A 17,600-nucleotide genomic window follows, 5' to 3' on the forward strand; every position below is an offset into this window, starting at 1 on the left:
CCTTTCTTTAGTGAAACAACTTGCACTCTGTCTTAGAACTATTAACACAGTTTGTAACTATATGCTCTTTGGTGCTACTTTATGGAACTACAACATCACATAACCGCTCTGTCTCAAGGACAGTATCCTTTGGTATACACTCATTTACCACCTCCTACCCTCCTTCATAGACACAAGTATAATGCTCTTTTTGGCTAGTAAAAAGGAACCTGACTGATTATGCATTTCAGATCACGTGAATGGTCATCAGGAGCCTAAAGCCTTTAGGGGATGATATACATTTATAACACAGTGATAGTTATAACATTACAGAATCTAATAGTGTGCCTTTTTTATTAGTACAGACAGCAAGGGAATTGTGATATTTTTTATTTCTTTTAATAATGTTGTACGTGATTTTCAGAGGTAGAATCAAGCATCTTGATGTGGTAACTTTGTTACAAAAAAATTTCGCCTCCTGGGTTTGGTAATCTCTGTCCTTATCGAGTAGCATGCAAGGTTAGATAAAGAAATTTTACTATTATTCTTGAATAAATTATAAGATCTGATAAGCTTTAAACATCTATAGTAAAGATATACATGGATACACTCCTAATTATATTTATGAAAGATATACAGCATTAAGGTCATTATATCACTGAGAAAAAATATACAGTATTAAAATTCTGACTATGTCTCTAGGCAAGATATGCATGATCAAAGCACTGATTATATCTATACGTAAGATATACAGGGTTTACATCATGAACTATGTCTCAGGAAGATACACAGATTAATGTCCTCATTATGTTTCTGGAAACATATACAGGATTAAAGAAATCATTATGTCTGTAGGAAAATGTATGGGTTTAAAGCCCTCATTATGTCTCTAGGGACGACATACAGGATTAAACCTCACTCACTATGTCTCCAGGGAAGATATACAGGATTAAAGCCCTCATTATGTCTCTAGGGAAGATATACTGGATAAGAGCCCTCACTATGTCTATAGGGAAGACATACAGGATTAAAGCCCTCACTATGTTTCTAGGGAGATATACAGGATTAAAGCCTTCACTATGTCTCTAGGGAAGATATACTGGATTCAAGCCTTCACTATGTCTCTAGGGAAGATATACAGGATTAAAGCCCTCACAATTTCTTTACAGAAGATATACAGGATTAAAGCACTCATTATGTCTCTTGGGAAGATATGCTGAATTAAAGCACTCACTAAGTCTCTAGGGAAGATATATTGGATTAAAGCAGTCATTATGTCTCTAGGAAGATATACAGGATTAAAGCCCTCACTATGTCTCTAGGAAGATATACAGAATAAAGCCTTCACTATGTCTCTAGGGAAGATATACTGGATTCAAGCCTTCACTATGTCTCTAGGGAAGATATACAGGATTAAAGCCCTCACAATTTCTTTACAGAAGATATACAGGATTAAAGCACTCATTATGTCTCTTGGGAAGATATACTGAATTAAAGCACTCACTAAGTCTCTAGGGAAGATATATTGGATTAAAGTAGTCATTATGTCTCTAGGGATGATATACAGGATTAAAGCCCTCACTATGTCTCTAGGAAAACATACTGGATTAAAGCACTCACTCAGTCTAAAGGAAGATATATTGGATTAAAGCACTCATTATGTCTCTAGGGAGATATACAGGATTAAAGCCTTCACTATGTCTCTAGGGAAGATATACTGGATTCAAGCCTTCACTATGTCTCTAGGGAAGATATACAGGATTAAAGCTCTCACAATTTCTTTACAGAAGATATACAGGATTAAAGCACTCATTATGTCGCTGTGGAAGATATAGTGGAGTAAAGCACTCATTATGTCTCTAGGGAAGATATACTGGATTAAAGCACTCATTGGAGATATGGTGGAGTCTCTATGTCTCTAGGAAGATATAGTGGAGTAAATCACTCATTATGTTGCTATGGAAGATATACTGGATTAAAGCCCTCACTATGTCTCTAGGGACAACATACTGGATTAAAACACTCATTATGTCGCTATGGAAGATATAGTGGAGTAAAAGCACTCATTATGTCGCTATGGAAGATATAGTGGAGTAAATCACTCATTATGTCGCTATGGAAGATATACTGGATTAAAGCCCTCTCACTATGTCTCTAGGGACAACATACTGGATTAAAGCACTCATTATGTCGCTATGGAAGATATAGTGGAGTAAAGCACTCATTATGTCGCTATGGAAGATCTAGTGGATTTAAGCACTCGTTATGTCGCTGTGGAAGATATAGTGGAGTAAAGCACTCATTATGTCGCTATGGAAAACATACTGGATTAAAACACTCATTATGTCGCTATGGAAGATATACTGGATTAAAGCACTCATTATCGCTCAAGGGAAGATACACAGATTAAAGCCCCCACTATGTCTCTGAGGAAGATATACAGATTAAGGTCTTATTATGTTTATAGAAAATATATTTAGGATTCCATTGATAATGATATCTCTATGACAGAACTAGAATATTATACTTTGATTATTAATCTGCAAAAGCAATTTGCTTATATCTTTAATTTATGTATTTATATTATGTATTTGTTTACACCTGTATGTAAATTTATTTTCTGTATTTTATTTACTGCTGTTTCTGTTTATCTTGTGTGTTTATGTGTCATGCTAGTTTATTTCCTCCAGAGACTCGTATCAATGAACATGCCACTCAACACTGATGGCACAGTCATGTTTAACGCCACTTTGCTTGCGGTCGTTCGAACTTCATTATGCATCAAAACAGAAGGTAGGATGATAAAGGTTTATGAGGTAAAGGCGAACTATATAGGAAGAGTAGGTGTAACAGTTACAGTGAAATACCACTATATCATTAGCTGCTATCCCTCGTCTATTAGTTTAATATTAGAAACAGCTAGTGCAGATAATATGTTAGTCTATAAATATGTAAAAAACATTTATCCATTGAATAATACTTTCTTCAGTGTTAGCATGACAAACACATAGTTTTCTCTTAAGGAAGAACATTGAGTGGTAAAAAACTGAAATATAAACTATGCTTTTAAGAAAAATATATATATAACCTTACATAATTAAACAATACCACTATGTCTTCATGAGGCTTCATCATAGTAATCACTTGAGGTTTGGTTTTGTGTCACTGCTGTCAGTATGATTTTTTTTAGCTGTTGGTCCAGTATCATTGTTTTCATTGTTATTGGTTGTTTTCTTGGTATTATTACAGTATCATTGTTTTCAGTGTTATTGGTTGTTTTCTTGGTATTGTTACAGTATCACAGTTTTCAATGATATTGGTTGTCTTCTTGGTTATTGTTACAGTGTCAGTGTTATTAGTTGTTGTTTTGTGTTGTTGTTTCACTATTACTAATGTCAGTATTATTGTTTTTCTGTTATTGTTTCATTATCATTGTTGTCTTTATTCATTTCTTTTTCCTTTCTCTGTATGTACAGTCTCTCTTTGTTATAAGTTGGATACATGGGAATTACAATTGAATATTCAATCTGTGATTTTGTTAATTGTTGACTTGAGGACAATATTAGGAAAAGGATAGAACTTGTTTAGGCTCTTAATTAAGATACAAGGTATACCCTGCATGCAACACCATGAGACTGTGGAAGATAAGTCAATGACACACTAAGTTCATAGCTGATTGTAGCAATCTTTAATACAAAAACATCAGTGCAAAAGGAGATAAAAGTAGATTCATAGCTTATTGTCATCACTATGGTAGTTATGGAGACATTTCCCACATGACGGGATACAGCCATCACAGTGTTATTGAAGTTATAAGATACAACAAATGTTATGTTTTTATTACGTTTCTTACTTTACGTATTACTGATTCAAATCAGTACAAATATGAATTTGAAAATAGAAGATAAATAAATGTTAATACCTACTAAATTTATGATGTTTTGTAACAAATTTGAAACAAACAATGTTCTTTTTAACACAAATATATTTTAATACAAAAATTGTAATTTATGAAAACCGTTATCACTAAGAGTTATTATGGATTATATACAACAGTTTTACAGACGTTAATACTGCTCCTCATCATTTAAGATAGTTAGTTTGATAGGCTGCACATCCTTACAAACTGAATGTTTCCGCCGAATATATTTAATATTTTCGAAGTAATAATAACGTAAAAGTTGATTAACTGAAGTTGAACGGTTTGTAATGTTAAAGATCTATAAATGTTGCTGGTCAAATTGTGTAGTTTTCCGATTAGTTAGAGCTAATCACAGTTCTAATATTGCATTCTGACAGTATCTAACAATATTCTTCATGTAATATTGTCTCTCGGTTTTTATATAAATCAAGCGCGTCGTTCGATGTTTCAAGAATGTTCTAGCACGTTTTCGTAAAAAAAAATTTTGTGAACTGCACTCAAGAAACTTCTACAAATTTCTGGAAAAGGCTGGTCTAGAAAAATTACAAATACCAATCAAATTAAAGTATTTTTGCTTTTAAAATTTCTTCGTTCCCACTATTTTATGATTGGTCATGTTAAAATAGTTTTAAAATAGAGACAAAGTTTCTACTTTTGCTACAATTATGACCAAAATAAATAAGATCATAGTTGTTTTTTTAAGAATGACTCCACTGTTCTTGAACATATAATTTTATGTGTATGTTTTTGTTATATATAATACAAAGTCAGTTTTCAGCTATAAGTGAAATGTGGGTGTACTGTTAGAATTCCATTACCATTCGACTTTCCTTCAAGTCTTCTCTTGTTAATCATTTCATCTGTGATTATTTAAAACTATAGTAATAATTATCTGGTGTTTTAAAAACAAAACTGATCTGATCATCCGCTACACAGATATTTGTGTTCAACGTGTTTTAAATGTCTGTACAGCAGTTTCATAACTTCATATTTGTGATTAAGATAAGAAAAAAAGGTTTGTTTGTTTGTTTTGGAATTTCGAACAAAGCTACTCGAGGGCTATCTGTGCTAGCCGTCCCTAATTTAGCATTGTAAGACTAGAGGAAGACAGCTAGTCATCACCACACATCGCCTACTCTTAAGCTACTCTTTTACTAACGAAAATGGGATTGACCGTAACATTATAACGCCCCCAAGGCTAGGAGGGCGAGCATGTTTGGCGCGACTCGGGCGCGAACCCGCGACCCTCAGATTACGAAGCGAACGCCTTTACGCTCTAGGCCATAAAGGCTCTACGAAAAAAAAGGATTGGTACAAATTACAACATTAAAACACAACTTGCTTTTGAATTTCGCTCAAAACTACTCGATTGCTCTTTGCGCTAGATGTCCCTAATTTAGCAGTGTAAAACTAAAGGAAGACAGCTAGTCATCACCACTCACCGCCAACTCTTGGGTTACTCTTTATCAACATTTTACCAAGATTGACCGTCATATTATAACGCTCCCACGGCTGAAAGGTTGACCATCTTTGGGTGACCGTGATTCGAACCTCAGATTACGAGTCGAACACCTTAACCCACCTGGCCATGCTGGATCTTGAGTCGAACACCTTAACCCACCTGGCCATGCTGGACCTTGAGTCGAACACCTTGACCCACCTGGCCATGCTGGACCTTGAGTCGAACACCTTAACCCACCTGGCCATGTTGGACCTTGAGTGGAACACCTTAAACCTCCTGGCCATGCTGGACCTTGAGTCGAACACCTTAACCCTCCTGGCCATGCTGGACCTTTTCTATTGAAAAGACGAATAACTAAATTAAAATTTAGTGAAGCTTTTACGTCACTTTGTGTTTTCAGCCTTTTACTGGTTTTATTTCATTTTCTTTACTGATGTGATTAAGTTTTCTGTTACATATCGTCTAATTAAATTTAAATCAATTTTTATCTTTACTAACTTTAATTGTCCTGTACTCTTTATTTTTATAGCTTTAATCACCAAAGTATAAGTTTCTATAATTATATCTCTTCTTGCTGTAATGTACATTCGAATTTTGTCTCTGTCATCTCACTGGCAAGGACTCGATTGCGCTTTTATCTTTTCACCAAAAAACACTAACATCTGTACAGTTTCTTATATTTCCGATGGTAGAAAATAATGGTAATTTAAATTACGATGATTTTCAAAACCAAGTGTAGATGTTTCTCAAGACCGTTAATAGTGTAGTGTCACATATTTTACTGTACACATTATTAACAACACATTGACTATATATAGTTTGATTCGAATTTCAGCATAAAGGAAACTGTATTTTTATCTGCATATTTTGTTTTTCATATTTTAACTGTCTCAAAGAAGGAACGTGCCAACAGTTACATAGTAAGGCTGAGCTTTGTTTGTGTGGAATTTTACCCCTTCAGGTTGTGGTGACCTTCGATTTTGCCTTGCTATGGTTTTTTAACGTTGTAGTTGTTACTGTGTGTTTTCTTTAAGTGGATTATTTTCATTTTTCTATAATCGACTTCGCGGGAAACAGATGCAGTTTAGGTTTGTTTTGTGTTACACAGTTGCCATGACAACTTTAGACGAAACGTTAAAATTCTGATGTCTGTCAATACCCCATCTTCTTCTCGCATGCTGTATACTGCAGTATATTTAGAATCTGAGAACGTAGAGAATCAAGTAATTTTATTTTCTAAATAAGTTATTCACACGCGTGAGAATTAAACATTGAATAGCTCTGTATATATTATGCTTTAATTAAGATAATTTTGAATCTGTCAAGTGAAAATACAGTGGGATGCTTTGAGACCAAAACACTCTTAACTTAAATACCCTTGGTTGTGTTGGCTAAGAATAAGTACAAGTTTTATGTAAAGTTGATTTCCCAATAATATCTACAAATAAGGAAAACATAGTTTAGATATTATCATGAGAAAACTGTTTGGATTATCTTTAAATTAACCGAGAACTTGGAAAAGGATATAATCTGTATTTTGTAAAAGACAGTATTATAAACCATGTACATTCATTTGTTAGTAAGACGATGGTGACTGTAACTTTATTAATTTAGAACGAAATATCGGAACAGTCAACAGATGTTCATGAAAACACATAACTATGATTAAAGTGTTAAATATATTACAAGTAGAAATAAGCAATTCGTCTTAGAGCAAGAATATGAAGTTTATTAATCATACTGACTAATTTATTTTATATTTACTGTTTTTATTATGTCAAACCTGGGATATTTTTAGAAATAATGAAACCAATTTAGACGAGGGCTTTATTGACTGTGAAGAATTTTATAGAGTTTGTGTTGTTGTTTTATATTGTCTGGAGAAGTTTTCTGATCTATATATTATGTTTGTAATCAATTACAAAGCTACAAAATTCGGTATTTGTTCTCAGCCTACTGTGTCACAGAGGGTTCTACTCTACATACCACTGTGTCACAGAGGGGTCTACTCTACATACCACTGTGTCACAGAGGGTCTACTCTACATACCACTGTGTCACAGAGGGTTCTACTCTACATACCACTGTGTCACAGATGGTTCTACTCTACATACCATTGTGTCACAGAGGGGTCTACTCTACATCACACTGTGTCACAGAGGGTTCTACTCTACATACCACTGTGTCACAGAGGGGTCTACTCTACATACCACTGTGTCACAGAGGGTCTACTCTACATACCACTGTGTCACAGATGGTTCTACTCTACATACCACTGTGTCACAGAGGGTCTACTCTACATACCACTGTGTCACAGAGGGTTCTACTCTACATACCACTGTGTCACAGAGGGGTCTACTCTACATACCACTGTGTCACAGAGGGTTCTACTCTACATACCACTGTGTCACAGAGGGGTCTACTCTACATACCACTGTGTCACAGAGGGGTCTACTCTACATCACACTGTGTCACAGAGGGTTCTACTCTACATACCACTGTGTCACAGAGGGGTCTACTCTACATACCCCTGTGTCACAGAGGGTTCTACTCTACATACCACTGTGTCACAGAGGGTTCTACTCTACATACCACTGTGTCACAGAGGGGTCTACTCTACATACCACTGTGTCACAGAGGGGTCTACTCGAGCTATCCAATTTGTATCACTTATTTATTTTATCTTCACCTTTAGTTAACCTTTAAAAATATTCAAAACCAGACAGTATGGAAGAAATTTTAAAATGTTTTTATATGTATAGTTGTCTTTATTTTATTAAAAAGTAAACATAAAACATATTCCCTGTTACGTTATCAATTATAAAAATATATTATGATAATTAATGAAATGTCCACTAGTCTGCAAACCAGGTATTTCACCCAAAAGTAGCCATTTCTTTCTATATAATATTTGAACAAGTGATTGTTCACTCTAATCTCTTGTTCTACTGACAGTGCTACCTTCACCATTTCAAGGGCTTGCTGCACTTTATGTATGTTACGACTATCTTTAAATTTATATGTCAGTTTTATATTTTTTCCTTTGATAATTTGCAAAAGGAAAACTCTACAAATTCGTCACAATAAATAAACATTTTTTTTATATTTCTCGTCAGTTCATGAAATAAAACATGGTATTTCACGAAGTACTATTTGTTGTTAAGCACAAAGCTACACGCTGGTCTATCCTATTTGTTAACACCCCAGAATGACTGAATCCCGAATTGTAGCACTGTAAGCTCATATGATAATCAATGACTCAGGGAATGGTATATATAGTTTTATCTTGTTACGAAAAATAGTTTATATCTTTATAGAAGCGACCTTGAAAAAAACTAAAGTTTACAAAATGGAATGAATTAACAGCTTTAATTAATGTTCTCACATTCAAACTAACATGTACATATTAACAACAAATTATAACGATTGAATATAAATAAATAACACTGGTTTATATATGACAAAATAACATGTGTTAGGTGCCTATAATTCATTGTAATAAGTAGGAAGTAAAACATGTCGATCCACCAATATAACGTATGATTTCATAATACTGAGATGTCATCGTTATGGTTCAGAATATTTTGAAAACAATTTATGTTTGATATTATAATATAGAGTCAGTACTTTACAACGGATAATTATAATAATTGAAAAAATAATGAAAAATGAGTCTCACACTCACTTGTAAGTGAAACTAAATCAGAACGAAACATTATGAAAATACTTTAAAACACCTAGTGTAATAATGTTGTGGAGCATTTCTATACAGTATACAGAAGACACAATAAGAATGACGTTGAAATCCCACTATTCGGTTAATAAGAATTGTCCAAGAGGTGTTGACTAGTGTATCATATCAAAACTAGAAACAATTCATTCTAGTTTAAAATTATGTGTAGTTTTTATTTTTATACGACATAACAAAAGTTACCGAATTTTCTCAACAAGAAACTAAAATGTAAAAGTGTAATTCTTACACTCGTGAACACATGGTGTTCATGTCTCACCTGATGGTTAACTGTAATTATAACTTATTTTGTCAGTACAAATACTCTATCTATCTATCTTTAAAATGTGTCAGCTGTTTGTTTGTTTCCTTCAATACGTTATATAGGAGACATTTTGTTTAGTTCGGAAGATGTTATACAAGACATTTAAACATTCTTACATGTATACTTGTTTACATTTCGTTTAATATTAAATATGAGCATTCTCTGTTGTGTTGTAAATTACAAAATACAATATTATAGTTTATAATATGTCAACCAGGGTCTACATTTTACATACCAGTTGATACTGATCTCTACATGTTGTTGCAACCTACACTAAGTTTCCAGAACAGATATATCAATTGTATTCTTATAACACAACAGTAACTGGCTACTTTACATTTCTCCATTTCTCTCTGATCCACACGTGAGTACAACCACAAAGTCTTAATGTTAACATTATATTTTTCCTAAATTTTAATGGTTCACCTGTGATCCAGCAATAAGTGTGAGAACTTACAAATCTATATTTTGTTATTAGGTGCTTCAAGTTAGTTGTAATGATAAAACAATAACTCACTAAACACTCAAGCAGCAATATATTATTATGAAACCTGAACGATAATTTTAAGATGTTTCTCGCTACTCTGTTGCAAGAAGAGTTGTTGTAAAACAATCACCAATAGTGGCATTGTTTCAACAATATCTTCTTGTTTCTGTTCACAATGTCAAACAATTGTATTTTGTTCATATTCTGAACTGTTTGTTTTGTAATAATAATGAATTTTAAATGGCAGACTGTGATATTTTTGACATAAAGAAACGACATAAATATTTGAAGACCTTTGGTTTCCTTTTTAAAAATTAGCTAGATCTGTTTAAATCACACTGTAAGGACTCTAAATAGGAACATAAAGAAAGCTAACAACGAAAGTTTCCAATTATATAATACCAAGTCCAAGGTCAACCAACAGTTAAATTTATTGGTATTACCTTCACTAGTAGACTCACATGGAATGTTTACTTTTAAGAAATATGTACCTACTCCAAGTGTAAACTATCTTCACAAAATCGGCAGTTAACTGAACAGTGCAATAAATTATGTTAATACATGAAATGTGTGTAAGGTTGATATATGAATATTGTAACCTGCAATATGTCAAACTATCTTTTGAAAACGTTCAAAGTCCTCTTAAATTATATTCAGATTATTCTATATTATCTGGGGCTGAGCGGTTTGTTCCCAGATGTGGGCGTGAGAACTGGATTTATTGGCTCATGGTGTTTATCTACGTTCGTGTAGATGGGTCGTTGATGAAACCTCACCACTCTGAACCAACCAATCAAGAAATATTATGTATATAAAACGGCTGGTATGGGTAGAAAGTACTTCATAATTTTCTCTACAAGTTGGTTTTATCGTCATTACAGATAATCAAGAAACATTACAGTTATAGTTGTTATCTTTATAACCGTTACAGTTGAAGTGTTTGTGATTTCCTTGAACATTTTTCCACCTTTCCATATACGTACATCATCATTGATGACGAAAAAACCCACTTGTAGAGAAAAATATATATGTAAAACGGTTCGTTTGGGTTGAGAAAATATTTTACGTGGAGAAGCGAACAACGTTTCGACCTTCTTCGGTCATCATCAGATTCACAAATAAAGAAAAAGTAACTGACCGATAGCTGACCATATGTTTGAAGGGGGTTGTGTAACTGAGTGTAGGAATGTAGAGGGCGTGCTAAGATGTTTGATTATATTTATTAATATAGGTGCAAAAATGTTCCATTCTATTGGTTTATTTTGGGCTTGAGTTCTTGTATAAGTAAGGCTTCTTTAATTTTGCATTTGTTTATGTTGTGTTTATTTGATTTGCAGCATTAGAAAACGTGTGAAGGTGACTTTTTGTGTTATTAGAATCTGGTTCCCATTTTTCTATTTGTTTCTCAACATAAAATCTTGACAGTTATCAGAGGAACTCTAAAACCATTATAATAACCAAACGACACCTAGTGTATGATTTTTCAACGACACAAATTTCACTTTCTAAATACCGTTTAACAATAAAATTAATTTTATATTGAAAATTTTCTAATCCTTGATGTTTTCATTCTTAAAGAACTTTACATCTGACAACCAAGACCAATACCCGAGATATCAACCAAAACACACAGAAGGAAAGTTTAACAGTAGATAGAAAAACGTTAGTTACCATGTATGTCATGAAATATCGACTTGTAAAATGAAAATAAAATATCACTTTCTGACAGCATGATAATAAGAGTTATTCAATCAAGTACTTAAGATATGTACTTAGTGTAATATTCATTAAAATTATATGATAAAGAAAAACTTTCTTATAAGATATAAATATTATATTACCCAAGACTGTTTAATTATTAGGTACTTCTGCTACATTTTATTGGAATGTAAACATGAAATGAGATTACGTTACTGAAACTTAACTATCATTGTTTTAATGGGATACATAGTTCTTAGAACATCACAACCAATCAGAATGACTCCATTAACAGCTGACGTCAAGAATCAAGTATTATAGAGACATGCAGAGAGATAAACACTGAGCTAGTAGGAAACTGTGAGTGAATATTTGTTATTTATATGTAAAACATTTCTGTTAACGTGGCTCATGTTGTGGTGGAATAACAATAAAACTGTAAATGGAAATGGTGTGATTAGGATGGAATGGATGTAAGTAGTCAAAACTGTTTGAAAACCCTCACACACAGTTTACATATAACGGATATACACATATAGTTTATATATAAATAAATTGTCTGGAACACACCCAGCTATTGTAACATTAGAATAAACGAACCTCAATGAACGCTATTATAGCTACTACTTAGATATTTTAACATAAAAACACTTAACACGTGTCTATATAGATATTTCATTTATTTCACTAATGTATACAGGCTGCATAGATGATTTTTCTACCCTAAATCATGTAGACTGGCTGTTTGTTACTTTGTTATACTATTAAAATTCTCACAAAGTTACACAAATTATCGATTTGATTGAAGTTATACACGACAATACATAGGTTGTTAACAATATAACGTGAAAAGAAGATATTTAGCATTGACAATATTTGATAGAACTATTGAACATATAGTATAATGTGTGTCTGCTGATAAAATTATGTAAAATATAAATTGGTTTGCACATGAAGCGTAATATTTAATGGTATATATTATAAGTGTTTCACAGAGAGCGCTAGTGTAGACAATTACTGATAGTGTATAACAACATCTACTAAATCTTCAGCACTACAATGTGTATCAAATATTATTTATTTTTGATTAATAGTTTAACAATAAAATACATCAGAATATTAACAACAAACTATAATGATTTAAGATAAATAAGCAACACTAGTTTATATGTGACTAAATAATAACATTAATTTTAAACATCTTAGTATCAGACATTTTTACTGCGTAAGACATTCAATACAATGAAAAACACATTTTCCATTATTTACCAATAATTGAAGTTCAAGGTTCATCTTTATTGACAGTTCAACTATATATGTTTTAAAATAGACTCCTAACCTTAAAGTGTCTCGTTACTTAATAAAGTAGATATGTTGTTTGCGGTTAATCACTACACTCTAACTAACACTGCTATTCATTATTCATCATTAGTTACATAAAATAAGATACTAAACGACTTCCTATTCTTTGTAATTTATATTTTGTTTATAGTATCAACTTTTCAACAGTTCAACTGTATAGGATTCTAAATAGACTAACACCAGAAAAACATATCGTTACATCACAGTGTAAGAATATGTTTTGTATGTAATAACTGGTGCATAATAATACTGTAGATACTTCTGTATGAGAAATGTTTAATTAAATACCAAATGACTTCCTGTACTTGTTTCTTTGGTTTGTTTTGGAAATAAGCACAATGCTATACAATGGGCTACCTGTGCTATGCCCACCATGGGTATCAAATCCCGGTTTTAAGCGGTGCTTTTTGTACTTTAACACATTTGTTTTATTTCATGTTCCGGCATTAAGATAATCACATGTAACTTGCTGTATAACCAAACTCAGAAACTTATTATCCGTATACTAATGACACATTAAACTTGCTACCCATTATAAGACATTACACTGTATTTGGTTCAGTAAATGAAAACTCACTAATCCTTTAAAATGTACTATTTCACACTAATGTATGTCGAATTATATAAATATGGTCAGTGTTTGAAGAAACGTTTCCATGTGTAAACTATTTTCAGTTCCTACTTTAGGTCCTCCAGCGACAAACTCAAACAACAACGTTTGTTAAAATCTGTTGGTTTTGTAAATACTTTATTAACTTCTAGAATCTACCATGTAAGCGTGGAAAGTTATCAGTGTTACGTTAAGTATTGTTCTTCAATCGCTCTCTTCCCAGAGTTAAGGAATTCAATATCAGCTTCAGTGTTTCTTCACATGATATGAATTATTTTTTGTCTTCATTCAAACCTTTTTCATTCACAAGTCGTTAAGTGTTGCTATTGTCGTTAAGAATAAACGATGGGTTCAATACACACGTTTTACTTCTACTATTTGTTTAATTCATGAAAGTAAATTCTAAAACAGCTAACCCATCGTCTTCACATAGTCTCCTGTGGCACAGCGGTAAGTTTATGTAGTTACAACGTTCAAATGCGATGTATTATTCACAAGTGGACAAAGCAGATAGACCAGTGTGGCTTTGTTCTTATAAAAAAAACAACATATTTTTATTTCGAAACATGTTTTTAAATATTTTATTGGCAACTACTTGGTTAAAAGCTTAAAAGTCACTTAACTTCAGTTGAGAAACTGATAACATCGAAATCTTATAAAGTTAAAATTCAAGTTTCGATCCTTGGTGTGGTCATAACTAAAATACACATTTGTCAGTTTTGAACTTAATAACAAACAAACACAATAATTATTTTTATTTTGTATTTTTATTGACAACAAAATTTCATATGGATACTAAAGTATCCTCAGAATATATCGCTTCCTTCTTCACTTTAAACCATATGCTTCCTGTAATTCAAATTCCAAAACTTTTACTTCCAAATAAACCTATAGCTCCACCTCCACCTCCACTCTTCCATACATACCTAGAAGTCCATTTCCAGCTCCATCACAACAATATGAAGGAGGAACATCACAGTGAACAAAATTTGTTGGACATGCGATGCCATTTCGGAAATTCCCCACTAGTTCAGGTAGTAAACAAAGTGACGTCATTAGAATATATATCGCCTGTAATATTTTATTATGATTTTTAAATAGTCACTGTTTATCTACTTGTGAAGCCTAGCTAATAAACATTATATTCATGAAACTATTAAAATTACGTCAATACCAAGATCAACCGTTGATGTTACAGAACACGTCACAAAAAATAGTCATCTTTAACAGTTACGTTAATTTGACGAGTTTGTCAGTAAAAATCTATTATTATTAATCAATAAACCAATCTACTTTCTTGTTTCCAGAACAGTATCTTATATCAAATTTCAACTTTCCGTTGCGTCACTAAAAGTACATAAAATTTCTCTATAAAAACACATTAAAGTGATTCTCCGTTGGTTAGCTTGCACACTAAATACCGTATTTTACGCATTAGTTAGAGGCTACATCGTGGAAGACGAACCCTAATTTGTGACAGAGAATTCTAATAAAAATTGACTTTACAACTAACACTTTAATATATCCTTGACTTTCTTCAATTTACTGAGTAAACACATAATATACTCCACAGTATATCGACAATATTAGTTCAATTGTTTTATACTACTGAAGATACTTGTAATGAGTAAGTAATGACATTACGATCTGTATGAGACGCCAATTTGAGTAGATCCCAAGTTAACCTCTTGTCTTAACCCATCACTCTTATCTTGGGACACTCATGGGTGATTTTAAGATTTTTAAAGAAAATATGTGTGTATTACATTGTATAGAATACGATATATTGTTCACAAGGCTGTGGATTGTATGTCATAAAAAAAAAGACCACAGCACAAGACCAATCATATAAACAGCTGTCGTATTAATGTAATTAGTATTTTATACACTCGTTAATTTACAACAAACGTATATGAAACAATTATCTGTTATATTATTGTCTATATTACTTACTTTCAGTTTGATATTCAGTTGTAGCAATAAATGCAATTTAAATTAAAATGTTTACTTCAAAAGTTATAAGAACAAATTTATAAAATGCATGGTTGTGTCACCCTGTGTTGCTGTTTCACACATGTAATCATTTTAAAATAATTTAATTTCCCACTTTAAATTGTTGTGAAATATATAGTCGTCAAGAGAAGTATTATTTATTACATTCTTTCATTATAGACAATATTCGAATTTTTAGATACACGTCGTTGTTATAAATTTACTTTCATTAAATATTATGTTACACAATATTAATGTTACATTCCGTTAATGAGAAGAAATAAACATTGTGGCAGTTTCTTAAACGATAAAGACAAACGTAACTTATAATTGATATTTCTATCATACCATTTAAACTGTTTGTATGAATTTGGTATCAAAGAATTCATACTCTCACCTGGAGTTGATTCCAACAGTGTTGTGAACATCAAAAGTATAATAATTGTTGTAGTCTTCATTTCTCTGATCTGTTAAAATCAGTATTAATACAGTTAGAGAAATGTGACTTTTAACAAAGCCTAAAATAAAAGCTCGACACTTAGTACAGCCCATGAATTCTATATCTTACTAGCTTCAGATATATGATAACAGAGGTAGTTTTATAAACGGAAGTAGAGAGTTACAGAAGAAACAAGTTCCCGATTTATCACAGGGACACTAAAACCATTACAATAACTAATGAAATCTAATGTAAGATTTCTATATGATAAAAATTACATTTTGTAAATACCGTTTAACAACAAAAATGATTTTATATTGAAATTTTTCTTTTCTTTGAGGTTTCTCGAACTTAATAAAACATGAAAGTAAAAACTTCTTTATTAAAAAAAGTTTATATCTAAGAACAATACCAGACCGATCAACGAAAACACACAGAATTAAAGTTTAACAATGAATAGAAAAACGTTGAAGTTACCATGACTGCGGTAAAATATCAATTTATGAAATGAAAACAAAATATTAGTTTGTGTTAACATGATAAAATAATTATTCAAATAAGTACTTAAGATCTGTACTTAGTTTAATATTCATTATAATTACTATTATAAAGAAATACTCTCAAACATGATATAAAAATTATATTACCAAGGAGTGTTCAATTATTAGGCACTTCGACTACGTTTTATTGGAGTGTAAATATACAGTTAGACTAGGGTCCTGATACTCAGCTTATATAGTCGTATTTTTAATGAGATGCACAGTTCTGAGAACATCACAACCAATCAGAATGATTCCAGTAACAGTTGACGTCAAGAATATATTACAATATTATAGAAACATGTAGAGAGACAGATTGAACCAATAGGAAGCTGTGAGTGATTATTTGTTATTTACATGTGATACATTTCTGTTGAAGTGGCTCATGTAGTGGTGGAAAGACTTTAAAACTGTAAGTGGTAATGAAGTTGTGTGATTAGGGTAGAATGGTTAGTAACATGTAAGTAGTTGTGTTTCATGGATATTCACAAATGGTTTATAGATCAATAAATCGTGTGGAACACACGTAGCTATTGTAACATTAGAACAAACGAGCCTCGATGTGCGATATTATAAGTAAAACGTAGTTATTTTAACTTTAGAATACACAGGTGTCTATAGAGACATTTCTCTTATTTAACCATAAGTTTACAGGCTAACTAAATGATTTTTATATCCTAATCATGTTGACACGCTCTTTGTTTCTTTGTTTGACTTAAATTTCCCACAAATTTATACGAGAATTATCTGCGCTAGCCGTCCTTAAGTTACCTGAGTGAGATAAGAAGGAAGGCTAATAGCCATCACCATCCACCATCAACTGTTAGTTACTTTTTATTTACAAATTCTGGGATCAACCGTTACTTATAACGCCTCTTTAGCTGAATGGGCAAACAAGTTTCATGAGTGGGGGATTCATACTCGTTACCTAAAGAATTCGAGTCACTCACCACCTAGCCGTATCAGGACGGTATACATACACTTAGTTCAGTGTGACGACATACTCTTGTTTGTCACATGACAGAAGTCATTTGTACAGTTTTATGATACACTACA

The 17,600-nt window shown here is 32.3% G+C and overlaps 1 long non-coding RNA gene across 1 annotated transcript; it reads right to left on the bottom strand.

Moving 5' to 3' along the window:
- Window positions 1-14,141: 14,141 nt before the first annotated feature.
- On the bottom strand, window positions 14,142-16,775 carry LOC143239305 (uncharacterized). The gene is made up of 3 exons (XR_013021110.1): window positions 16,653-16,775; window positions 15,964-16,033; window positions 14,142-14,599 (listed from the first exon to the last, which is right to left on the bottom strand). It is a non-coding gene; the product is annotated as an uncharacterized LOC143239305 (long non-coding RNA).
- Window positions 16,776-17,600: the final 825 nt, after the last annotated feature.

This window comes from Tachypleus tridentatus, chromosome 13, assembly GCF_004210375.1.
Source record: "Tachypleus tridentatus isolate NWPU-2018 chromosome 13, ASM421037v1, whole genome shotgun sequence".
NCBI lineage: Eukaryota > Metazoa > Arthropoda > Merostomata > Xiphosura > Limulidae > Tachypleus > Tachypleus tridentatus.